This window comes from Carassius auratus, unplaced genomic scaffold, assembly GCF_003368295.1.
Source record: "Carassius auratus strain Wakin unplaced genomic scaffold, ASM336829v1 scaf_tig00028633, whole genome shotgun sequence".
In the NCBI taxonomy this organism is placed as follows: Eukaryota; Metazoa; Chordata; class Actinopteri; order Cypriniformes; family Cyprinidae; genus Carassius; species Carassius auratus.
Genome location: NW_020525710.1, coordinates 83,775 through 93,526, shown reverse-complemented (window position 1 = coordinate 93,526; position 9,752 = coordinate 83,775).

Sequence of the window (9,752 nt, the reverse complement as noted above, 5' to 3'; positions counted from 1 at the left end):
AATTTCAAATGTCCCGCCGTTTGTTTCAAACGATGTAATAATAAAATAAGTTATGCGATATGGGAAAATTGCAAGCCCCATGAGATCGATTCCATTGGGGTGCAAAAATTCGGCGCTAAAGCATGTATTGTCTTTTCGACGTAAATTTTTATGTTCTTAAGCGCCCAAGATCGAACCTTAGAAGTTTCTTTTCGAGTCAAACACGAAGATAATTCGTACATGGTGTACGCGAGCACAGAGAGCTTGAAATGTTACGATTGTGGAGTTGTCGGACATAAACGCGACTCGTGTCCGCATAAAGTGCGCGATGAACATCTGCCTTTAACTATTGCATCTAGAGCTGAAGAATCAAATGGAGAACTTCAAGCGACTGAAAGGAATAAAGACACTGCGCAGATTGATAGAGTGACGGAGGAGGTGAAGGAACAAGATGAGGTGAGTGGATTTGTTTCTAAAACTGTGAGTGATGACCAGCCTGGATGCAGTTATACTGTTGGAAAGCCTGCTAGTGCTCGTGGTGCTACGGATAAGATGGTGAATGAATGCAGTGTAGAGGATGTGATACAACGCTCTCTAGTGACTCAAAATGTTCAGAGGAGGATGTAGGAGATGAAATGGATGATTTATCTCAGAGCACTGAAGATAGTGAGAGAGAGGAACAGTGGTCTGAGATGGAAAGAGAAAGTGATTTGTACACTGTTGAACAAATTTATAGTTTTCTCGATGAAACAAAAGGGAAAGCAGGAGTAGAAATTGGTGACTTTTTTCTTGATCTTGAGAAAAATGAGTAATTGTACTGAGCTCTCTCAACAGAAAAGGTTTCGGATTAAGAAACACATCACATCTGCTAGACAAAAAATTAAAACGTTTGGAAAGGAGCAATTAACGAAGGGGAAAGTTAAAGACTCATGATGGGTTTTAATTTTTCTTTAATTTTTCTGTATTGCTTTCTTTCCTCTCTCTTTCTGATGGAGATCTTACGAGTAGGATCACTAAATGTGGGATTTGAAAAAACGTGTATTTCTTTCTGCGATTATTAATTTGAACGAGTTAAATGTTATCTTCTTGCAAGAAACTCCCAGTAACTTAGACAATGAAGTTGAAGGGAGACACTTTCTTAGTCATGGGAATAATCTAAGTACAGGGCTGGGAATTTATTTTGCTCCTTCTCTCAATTTCAATATTTTGTGGAAAAATGAATTGGGACCTGGAAGACTCTTGATTGTTAGAGCTGAAATACATAATATGAATTTTACTTTTGTGAACATTTATGCTCCAAATTTAGTCATTGAGAGAATAAGGCTCTTTTCTAAATTAGAACAGTTTTTAAGACGACAACATGATGGAGATTTTGCTGTTTTCGGTGGAGACTGGAACTGCACTTTAGATTTCGTTTTCGATAGGAATGGAGAAGAACCACATCAAGTGTCAGACACTTGTCTTGCTAGATTGGTAAATAATTTTCACTTATCAGATGTATGGAGAGAAAACAATCCTTTAGTTAAACAGTACTCTTGGGTGAGTTTTAGTAATGACACACTTTCTGCTCGTTTAGACAGGTTTTATCTATCTCATAATATGAGGAACAGGAGCCTGAATTCAACGATTACTCCTGTCTCTTCTTCAGAACACAAACTAAACACAGGTGAATGTAGTCTCATAACAAAAACCTATAAGAGTTCTTATTGGCATTTTAATGTTAAATTGTTGGAAGACACATTCTTTTGTGAAAATTGTAAGAATTGTTGGGAAGTTTGGAAGACTGAGAAAGGAAGATATGACAATATTATTCAGTGGTGGGAGATTGGGGAAGTGTTTATTAAGGAGTATTACCAACAATATTCTTCTCACTCTACCCTGTTTTTGAAGAAAACATTAGAGAGTTTGGAGAAAGAACTTAAGATTATTGAAGGGAATATGATTGTAAACACTTCTCCTAAATTGAAGGATATGTGGACTGAAAAGAAAAACTGTTTGAATTCAATCCTTGATGAAAAAGTCAAAGGAGAACTTATAAAAAATAGTTTTTTAACAAAAAGAGACATAGATGCTCCTACATCCTTCTTTTTTGATTTAGAACGGAAGACTAAACATGGAAAAAAGAAGTTGTTTTTAAAAGATAAGGATGGACACCTTGTTTCAGACACGGAAAGGATGCGTAGGCACTAGGCATGCAGTGGATTTTTATACTCAATTATATTCTGCTGAGTCCTTAAATGAACAATGTAGACATCAACTTTTACAAGATCTTCCTGAGCTATCTATAGAGAAAAAACAACTTTTGGAAGCACAACTTCCTTTTAATGAACTGACCTCAGCAGTAATGGATCTCTCATCAGGACGGGCACCAGGGATTGATGGACTTCCTGCCGAATTTTATAAATGTTTTTGGACTATTATTGGTCCTGATTTTTTTGAAGTTGCTCAGAAATGTATAAGTGAAGGATGTTTAACAAGAAGTTGTCAGCGTGCTATTTTAACATTGCTTCCAAAGAAGGGAGATTTGACGCTACTAAAAAATTGGAGACCTGTAGCTATCCTATGTTCAGAATATAAAATTCTCTCTAAGTGTGTTGCTAAAAGATTAAATGATGTACTGCATGAAATGATTCACAAGGATCAGTCATATTGTGTAAGGGGCAGATCTATTGCAGATCATTTACATTTGATGCGGGATCTGTATGACTATGCTTTTTACAACAATGTTGATGTTGGGTTTTTGTCAATGGACCAAGAAAAAGCCTTTGACAGAGTTGATCATATTTTTCTTTTTGAGACTCTGAAGGCTTTTGGATTTGGAGAAAAAATTATTTCATGTATAAAATTGCTTTATAATGAGGCAACTTGATAAAAATCGGTGGCGGTCTCAGTGTCCCCATAAAGGTTCAGAGGGGTATTAGACAAGGTTGCCCTATCTCAGGGCAGCTTTATAGCATTGCTTTTGAACCGTTACTCTGTAAATTAAGAAGAGAATTAAAGGGACTGCAAATCAGAGAAATAGATTTTTCCCAGTGTATTAAAATTTCTGCATATGCGGATGATCTTACAGTCTTAATAAGAGGCAATCAAGATGTTGATGTTGTCAAAATCGTTTAAAAACATATGAAAAAGCGTCCTCTGCAAAAGTCAATTGGGGCAAAAGTGTGGCAGTATGGTGTGGACAATAATGGTCCCATCCTTCCTGGAGAGCTGAAATGGGGAAGAGAAGGTTTTAAATATTTAGGGGTGTTTTTAGGATCTGAATATTATAGAAAACAGAATTGGGAGGGACTAGTGGAGAAAACATGTGCTCGGTTGTCTCGATGGAAATGGTTGCTCCTTCAGTTATCCTATAGGGGTAGAGTTTTGGTCTGTAATAATCTCATTGCTGCTACTTTATGGCATAAAATGATGATTTTAGAACCTCCAGAAGAAGAACTGATAATGGACATTCAGAAAAAACGAGTTGATTTTTTTTGGTCCGGGTATCACTGGCTAAAAGCACCAGTACTTTATCTCCCCAGGACGGAGGGAGGTCAAGGACTCATTGACATCAGATCTAGAATCGAAGCTTTCAGACTTCAGACAGCACAAAGACTCTTGTATGGTGAAGAAGTGAGCTGGCGTGTGGTAGCCCATGGCCTCCTGAGAAGAGCAGGTAAAATGGGTTATGATCATCAACTGTTCTTAATGGACATCAATAAGCTGGATTTAACTGGTTTGTCTTCATTCTACAAGTCAATGTTGAGAGGGTGGACTCTTTTAAACGTTTGCAGAGATCTAAACGGTGAACAGAGTCAGTGGTTATTGGAAGAACCCTTGATCTTTAACCCAAAAATCAATGTGGATGTTCTAAAATCAACGTCTGTAAGGAATGCTTTACAGTCTGCAAATATTGTAAAAAATTAGAGACTTAATGACTGATGATGGATGGATCTCGGCAGATACTCTGGCTACCAAGCTTGGAATAAGATCAGTCCGAGTTGTGCCAAGGCTGTTGAACCATCTCTATGAGAGCATGCCGTGGACTACAGAGACTCTTTATTTTTACACAAAGAAGAAAATGCTGGCTCTTCTTTCCCAGAACTGGATATTACAGCTGTGACTGGTTTGTGGCAAGAAAGTGAAGGTGGTATTCTATCCTTTAAGACACCTAAACTTGGACGTTTCAGAGACATTGGGAAAAAAGCTACTTATATTTGTTATGCGTAAAAGTTCTTCATTGTTGTGCACCTGAGACTGTAAAAGAGACTAAATGGACAGAATTTTTTTGGATAAGACTCTTCCCCGAAAGGTAGCTGGAGGACCATGTACAAGCCCCCCATTGAAGAAAGGTCTGGAGACCTGCAGTGGCGTGTTGTACATGGTATTATAGCTACAAACAGACACGGAGCACATTTTGATCCACTAGCGGGGATAGGGTGTCCTTTCTGTGAACAGCAGGAGACAGTTTTTCATTTGTTTGCTGACTGTAGCAGGTTATTGCCTCTCTTTCAAATTCCTGGAGGTGGTGTCAGACATTAGGAGAAGTTTTCACACTTGAGTTTTATATCTATGGACCTAAATACAAACGTAGCAACAAGGAGATTTATCATTTTCTCAATTTTATTTTCGGACAAGCAAAGTTAGCTGTTTGGCTCTCTCGTGAAAGTAAAATAGTTGGTGTGGGACAAACTGATGTGGTACTGATTTATGAGGGTTTGATGAAGTCAAGGTTAAGAATAGAATCTGAATATTATCGACTGAATGAGAATATTGAAGATTTTAAGTTTAAGTGGGCTATAAATAACTGTATTTGTGATGTTGACTGCAATGGCAATTTACAAATTCATGTATAATTATATATGATGATAATGGTTGGAAAAAGGGTTATGGGTATTTGATATTTGTTTTTCTTTGTTGGTTAAATAATTGATTGAAGATTGTTTTAAAATTTGTGTAATAAAAGCTGTTCATAGGTCTCTCTCTCTCTCTCTCTTTCTTTCTCTCTCTCTCCCTACCGTTTTGTGCATGGTTTTATTTACTTGTTTTTCCTGACCGAACTACAATCTTTCCAGTGATTAACTGTATATTCACTCGTGCTTTATCAGCTCGCGCACCTCAGCTGTACATTGTCCTTGTACCTTCATATAATTCGTTTTTTTAATTTAATATTAAAATCTGAAAAATGAAAAACAGTAACGCCCCTCTCCGCTGATTGGTCAACCGAACATTACAACATAATAATAGTCCTAAAAACATAATGAGAGTCCTACCTTCTACGGATTCTTAACGTGTTTATTTCTTTACATTTTCTCTTTCTCTTCATTGAACAGCCAGGCCCGGGTTTCCCAAAAGTTTCGTAAGTCTAAGAAGTTCGTAAAAACGATCGTACGACTGATCTTAATATTACGGTCTTTTTCCCAAAAGCTTCTTAACTTAAGTAGCACTTGAAAATCATGGTAGATCTACGAGTGCTCTGGAGTAATCTTGAAGCCCTAAGTGCATCGAAGACAGATTTATGTGATCACAGGACAATCTGCAGATTACACCTTTAACTTGATTCAAGTGCAATGTGATTATAATTAGGGCTTGAAAACGAAAAAAAAATTAAATTGGTTCACTCCGAGCAGAATCGATATTTTAACGTTTCTGTTCTGCGTTCCTCTGATATTATTACCGTTCCGAAACCGGTTCGGGAGGAAGAAATACCGGTTAATAACCTTATTTTAAAAAAACAATATTATTTGCCTATACTTTGCCTAATAATAATTTAATAATAATAATAAAGTATAGAGTTTTCCTTACTCAAAAAAAAAAGGAAAAAATAGAGATCTAACGCTTACAGTTTACAGCTTGCATCAGATTTTGTCTAAATGTAAGCTAGGCCTAGCTACTTAAAAAAAAAAAAAAAATCTATCAACACTCTGTCTATCAAGTATTTTAAGACATTCAGCATCAAATGTTTCCATGTTCCCGATGTATCTGGATGCTAAAATGTTATTTAATATAAAGAATATAGAATAATAGTAAATAATAAGTAACGCTGTATATGCGTCTGACAGTTGGACTCCAAATTTCATTCAATTATTATTTTGAGGTTAATAGCAAATGAAAACTGTTCAGCTTCTGGGAAATTTGTTAGGCTAATTTTAGTTTTTTTTAGAAAAGAACAAGAATTACAAATATAAGAAGCTATAGCAATATTAACGACAAACCAAAACTGATTAATTTAGACTAAAAAGAAACTGAAACCAACGTTGGGTTTCTCATTCGACACCAAATCAAAGTTTCCGTATTCCCGATGTATTTGAATAACAAATGATTATTAAAAGAAAAATAGCCTAATGTTTGTAAACCTTTTGTGTTTGCATTAGGCCTATGTCTATTTTCTATAAAAAACTTATATAGGGACTACTACAAATTTCTCTTTCTCTCTAGGCTATATATATATATATAAACCATGCAGGAAAACATTTTAAAATATTTATACATATTTTAAATACAGAAAATAGTAAGAAATGTAAATATATACATATTAGGCTATAGTATAGCCTAATGAATTATATAATAATAATAAACCTGGATTTATTTAATGTTCAAAGGAAAATTAGCATAAACTGCTTAAGAATGCCTTCTTCAAACATTAAACGAAAAAAATAAAAGATAAAAATCCTCTAACAAAATAGACCCATTTTAAATATTTAGCAAAATAAATAATTAAAAATAAACGGAATTAAAAAATATATATATTGTAGAATAGTCTGAGCAGGAATAGCATGTCGTTCATTGATGAGGGCTTCAGATGAATTCATCTCTGCGCATTTATGCGACCGTAATTACTGAAAGGCCTCTCCAATGGTGCGCTGGGAGCTGGAATGGAGAGTAACCTACATGGCGTGTTACTTTGCTTCATCTCGGCCTTTTCCACCTCTGGATCTCTCGCTATCTCGGAATGGAATTACACGTCGCTGTCCATGGTTTCATCAGCATCCTCTCATTCCGCAAAGTCTATTTTATTTTATTTTAGTCTATTATAAATAAAGGTTTATCTGTTTTTAGTAATCTTATTTTGCTAGATATTTCCACTTTGCGGGAGTCCCGCAAATAACTTTATTTTCCCGCAACCCGCACACAATAATATCCCGCGTCCGCATTCACCGATCAAATATTGTCCCGCGACGCATTCGGTTGCGCTGAGTCCCGCAGGAATGCAGGTCTCTGAGTGTTGAATGCACATGCACCAATGGCTGGAAAAAAAAGGCCCTTTTTGCGCTGCGTCATCAGGCCCAATTTGGTCTTAATCCGGCCCTGAAGGCGGTGCATTGCCATTGAGACTTGACTGTTCACAGCTGAGCGGACATTTCACTCGCTGCTTCAGAGTCACATTTGCGTATGATGTAGGCTACTGCTGGAATTCCTGATTGGTTGACAGCAAATGTCAAATATTAAACGGAACGATAAAATAACGTTATTAACCGGTTTATGTCCATTTCAAATTTTCGATTCTGTTCGGAACTAAAAAAAAAATAATTTCGTTCGTTTCCGGTTTTCGTTTTCGTTCCTTGAACCGGTTCAGAGCCCTGATTATAATATAAGGATTTGATTGTGTTTTATTGCACACTTTATAACTCGTTTTCTTTGCTTTTTTAATTACTGTATAAATTACTTAATTAAAAAAGGAAGGTAAATTAGAAATACACATTTAAATTAAATGACTGAAAAAAAAGACTATATAACTCAACAATAACTTGTTGAAGTGCACAAATCCCAGCTATGTATTGGACCCAGAAATAACGTATCTCTCTCTCTCTCTCTCTCTCTCTCTATACTCTATATAAATGAATAAATGTAAGTAAATTTATGCATATAGCAGATGCTTTTATCCAAAGCGACTTACAGTGCATTAGGGCTAACATTTTTTTCCCTAACATAATATATAAGTATGCAAAGTATATTGTATATTATTATGTAAATTATAATATTGTACACTATAATATAATATTGTTTTATGGTTATTATATCCAAGTTGTCTGTCTGGAACGCAGTATTAGGTTAACTTCAATAAATAATTGTATTCTACAATAAAGAGTCAATCTATAATGTGACATTTCAGCACTTGACAAACGGACAGCGACTCCTGAGCAGCACTTAAAGCACAGCTAAGTGCGACTGTGTTAAGTGCATTGTTAGGAAACACAGGTGAAACAATAACGCACGATTGTAAGATTACTCGTAGAAAAGGCTCTTCAGGTCTAAGATCAATAGTTATTGAGAAACGCAGCCCAGAATAAAGAATGGCTTGACAGAAACCGCACTGAGGCAGAGACTGAAAAGCTTTCTTTTGTGTAAGCATAAATTTTGCAACCTTCCAGTGAAACATTTAGTTTATCTCGTAAATATTAATTAAATTTTCACCTGAACTCACAACTACCTACTAACCAGCCTAGGCCGGGTTTCTCGATAACGATTGATCTCAGCGATTAAGAACGTTTTCTCGAATAACCCCAATAACGCTCACTCTTAACGCGCTAAGAAGACTCGAAAGAAATATCTTACCAAAGTTGTTAATGTTCCTAAGTGTGTTCCCCGAAGTGTCCCTTAGGAAGCTTCTTAACACGCTGTCTCTTACGCCCGACGTCACAAGAGCGCTGTCCCGAGTGAGGGTGCTGAATTAGTTGGCATCGATTGCTCATGAATCGATTTTCCACTTCACGAGAAGGTGCAATACAGCGTTAAGAAAGACAACACGTTCTATGCAAATGATACATTCCTCAAATTATAACAGTAACATTTATTTTAACATCGTTTAAGTTATCAGTAGAATATAGACTATACTTTTAATTATCAAATGGTCAGTAATATGTTCACACGATATGTTGTGACGGTTAGACGAACCGGGGATCCCTCGCTAATCATCCACCCTCATTATCCCGTTGTGCCACTTGTGCCGCTTTTTGACATGGGTTTAACGACTTATAAAATTATATAATACACTTTTATATTAATGTATTGATTGCAATTTGTTTATGTTTTTAATAAAAAAACAAACTATCTACAATGAACAGAGAGAGAGCGAATTAGATACAAAATATGCTGGGGAGGCAACGTAAAAAAGGGCACCAAGCTTCTCGTCAGAGAACTTAAAGTATTGCTGGACCTTGCCACCGGGTCAGATATCACACCCCTGTGGTCCACTATAACCTGCACGTTATTGCCGCGTATCCCTTTCGTGATATGTATGCCTGATCAATCACTGATGGATTGGCGATAGGGATGAGTGTGCCACCAGGATGTAATCCCCGGCATGGCACAGAAGGGCGTTGGTGACAGTGTGAACGCACCTCCACACCGAGGTCTTGATTAGACCGTATCCCTCTCCCACGACCTCGATGAAGCTCCCTGTAGCAAAAAAATAAATAAAATAAAAATAAAAGTAGCGCTGGGCTTCAGGGCTTAAAGCAGAATTCCGCCGCGTTATCCTGACAAGCGCAGGTCTGGGAAGGTCCAGCAGCTACATAATGAGTTGTCTTGGGAGGCGATTTTTTTTTTAATATAGCCACGTCGGGCAAAATGTGAAAAGGGCTTAAGTTTTGCCGAATAAAAATATTGACATGGACTCTGTCCGGCTCCGTCTTTGATTCAATAAAAGGACACGTTGGATCGCTGCTATGGTCGCTTACTGGACACCACCATGCTTACCCATTTATAGATCTTAGCCATTTAGAGCCAAATTGTTTGCCAGATTTTAATTATCAAAAAATTGATTGCCAATTCGCTTTAATTACATTACG